The sequence below is a fragment of the Benincasa hispida genome, chromosome 9 (assembly GCF_027475165.1).
Source record: "Benincasa hispida cultivar pf3 chromosome 9, pf3_genome.v1.1, whole genome shotgun sequence".
Lineage (NCBI taxonomy): Eukaryota > Viridiplantae > Streptophyta > Magnoliopsida > Cucurbitales > Cucurbitaceae > Benincasa > Benincasa hispida.
Window position 1 is genome coordinate 21,388,324 of NC_143486.1, and position 4,015 is coordinate 21,392,338.

Sequence of the window (4,015 nt, forward strand, 5' to 3'; positions counted from 1 at the left end):
TTGGCCACTACCAATCAGAACCTCCTATATTCTCTATAAAGAAAGAGAATCTGCATCTATATGGGCTTTGCAGTATTTTGGGTGAGGGAGTGAGATTGAGAGAAGGAGGGGGTGAGAACCAGAGAAATTTTTTTCCCAGAAAAACTTTTTGTGTTATTCTCTGTAAAACTCAAGAGGAGGAAGAAGATAACAACTTCTCTGCACTCTCACCCACACACACATAGTAGAAAGAAAAAGGGGAAGGTAGTTACAACTCCCTCCCAAAAATATTTTTCAAAAATAAATTATTTAAAAAAATTTATTTTAATAAAACATTTAATATATATTTATATAATAACCACTTTATCATATAATATATACTAAACTTTATGTTATATCAAATATAACATATAACCTATAGTTTAATATTATATCAAATACAATATAACCTATAGTTTTCATTCTCTCATTAAATATATGGTATTTAATATAAATCCCATTTAAATTTAATTTAATTATATGAATCAAATTCACATAATTAATATTTAACCATATTCAAATATTTATTTCCTCTTAAATAAACTTTATATTATAATGTATCATATACATTAAAGTAATTATATCATAAATAATTAAATTAAATTAATAATATCACATATCACTAATTCCTTAATTAATTTAAACAATTCAAATTAATCCAAAATTGATTCTCATTTAATCCCTGTTGAGCTACAGAGGGGACCTCATGGTCTAATGGTACTTGAATAATTAATTAAACTCCTTTAATTAAATTATTTAAGATCCTTTAACTGTCAGGCACTCCATTAAAGACCGACAGCTTCGCATAATAGATATATTTATGTATCCATTGGATATAACCAGTCAGGGCGATGACCCTCCACAAATTGCTCATAAGTACAATTAAGCCAAAATTATCGTTTTGCCCTTGTAGTTACATCTAACTTCTTAAATACCATTGATCCCTCTAATGAACAATAAATCATAGTCCAATTATGACCATACCCCTCTCGGACCAGGAGAGGGCGTGGCGCACATTGTTCAAGCCTTAGAATCAATCCTTAAGGGAGCAATTTATCTACTTACCCCGACCTCTGGGAAGGAGTGAACTCTGTCTTGTGTAGCTATGTTCCCAGCTCCTCATCAGACGAATCCTCAAAATGGTAGGCTTATTGGGTCGATGATCTGACCACTTTCACCCATACAAATCAAAGGATCGCCTTCATAGGCAAGAGTTTATAACTCACTTAAGATTCAGGTCATGTCACCTATGGTCATTCTGGTGAAATGTAAGTTCTATTATGAATGGTGTTATATAATGAGACTAGTCATTTCGTGGTTTGGTCTTATATAAATTCCTTTGTATAGAATACTCCTGCTCACAAGTCTCCACATGAATGATTAGGATTAGATCATTTATAACACTTTACAACAATTGTAACATCTACAAAGTGGGCCATATTCGTAGTGTCACCAGGATAAGGTATCCAGCCTTATCCATCTACTACAAACCATTTAGGTTATCACTTAAACATGATCCACCCGTATGTCTCTACATACATGTTTAAGCTACAGATGATGACCTTATATGTTAGTTTTTTGGTTTGTGGGTTTAACGCTACTAAATTTCAAATAAAACATCTAATATTTTATTAAATAAAAAAAATATTTGTATAATACAATTACAAACTACAGAACCCTACGAGATTTAGAACATCAATTCCAACAATCTCTCACTTGTCCTAAAGCTAATGGGGTGTACAATATACAAGTACACAAATCAATAAACTAGGGCATAAAACGCGCCTAGTACAAAATCTCCCATTAGCCCTAGACTATATGTGGTTTATCACGTAGACCCATACTCTGCAGGTGACCCTCAAACTCCTTAGCCATGAGGGCTTTTGTAAACGGATTAGTAATATTGTGCTCCGAACCTATCTGCGTGATGATTACATCCCCTCAATGCACAATCTCTCGGATGAGATGATACTTCCGCTCTATATGTTTCCTATGCTTGTGACTCCAAGGCTCTCGGGAATTAGCCACAACACCACTATTATCACAATAAAGGGTGATGGGCTTTGACATGTTTGAAACAACTTCTAGATCAATAAGAAATTTCCTGAGCCACACAACTTCCTTAGCAGCTTCACAAGTTACTATGTACTCAACCTTCATGGTGGAGTCAGCAATGCACCCTCTGTTAAGAGTAAATACTGATCCTGATTTGGATTTCCTAAAATCTTTATCAGTCTGGAAATTGGAGTCCATGTATCCTGTAAGGATCAAATCCTTAGAACCTTACACAAACATGTAGTCCCTCATTCTCCGTAGATACTTAAAGATGTTCTTAACGGCATTCTAGTAATCAAATCCGGGATTAGACTATATCTATTGACTATCCCCGCCGCATAGTAGATGTCAGGTCTAGTACATAACATCGCATATATCAGGTTGCCAACAGCCGATGCATAAGGGATCCGTCTCATTTCCTCAAGTTCTTGAGGTGTCTTAGGAAACTGTTCTTTAGACAATATAACTCCATGTATGAAAGGGAGTGAACCCCTCTTAGAGTTCTACATCGAAAATCTAACAAGCATTTTGTCAATATACGATGCTTGAGACAGAGCTAGCGTTTTGTTCTTTCGATCTCTAAAAATTTGAATGCCCAGAACAAACCGCGCCTCTCCCAAATCTTTCATTTGGAATTGGGTCATTAATAAATTCTTAATTTCAGTCAGCAGACCTACATCATTCCCAATGAGTAGGATATCATCTACATATAACACTAGAAAAGCTATTGAACTGTTGATGATTCTCTTGTAAACACAAGGCTCCTCAACATTTTGATCAAAGTCATAAGATTTGATTGCAGTATCAAATCTTATGTTCCAAGATCGAGAAGTTTGCTTCAATCCATAAATGGACCAATTAAGCTTGCAAACATTTTTCTTTTGACCTTGGGTTATGAATCCCTCAAGTTGCTCTATATAAATGGTCTCCTCAAGATTGTCACTTAGAAAGGTAGTCTTGATGTCCCTTTGCCAGATCTTATAGCCATAATATAAGGTAATAGACATGAGGATCTGGATAGACTTCAACATGGCAATAGGTGAGAAAGTCTCCTCATAGTCGACTCCCTCAAATTGGGTATAACTCTTTTCTGCAAGTCTAGCCTTAAAGGTTTGCACCTTTCGATCAACACCCCGTTTTCTCTTGTAGATCCATTTGCAACCTATAGGTTTTACCCCATCAAGTTGATCTACAAGATCCCAAACAGAATTAAATTACATAGACTCCATTTCAAGATCCATAGCTTTGATCCACTCATCTTTGTCGACATCCTCCATTGTCTTCTTGTAAGATAATGGATCCTCAACATCTTCGTTAGCTACCATAGCTAGGATTTTTGTTAAACCATATAATAGACAGGGGAGTTTGCAACCCTCCCACTATGTCGAGTTCCCTCAACACTAGAGGTGGACATGACCTACTAGATGAACTAACTTCAAAAACTCTTATTGAGGTGTTGGGTTCTTCAACAACTCTTGTTGACGATTCAGTAGTTTCCTTGAAAATTTCATTCAACATAATCTTATGACAGGGCTTGTGCTCCTTTATGTGGTCCTCCTCTAGAAATGTAGCATTTTTTTTTTTACACAAACACTTTATTTTTTTAGGATCATAGAAGTAACCACCTCTTGTTCCTTTAGGGTAGCCTACAAATAGGCACAATTTTGAACGAGGTTCCAGTTTCTTAAGATTTGTCTCAAGCACATGTGTTGGGCAACCTCAAATCCTGAAATGGCGTAAACTACCTTTACGATCATTCCATAATTCTAGAGGTGTTCTCGTAACACTCTTGGATGGAATACAATTCAAAATATAAGTTGCAGTTGTACTGCATAACCCTGAAACGAGTCAGGTAAGGAAGCATAACTCATCATAGACCGAACCATGTTCAACAGGGTTCGATTTCTCCTTCTGATACACTATTCTACTGAGGTGTACCAGG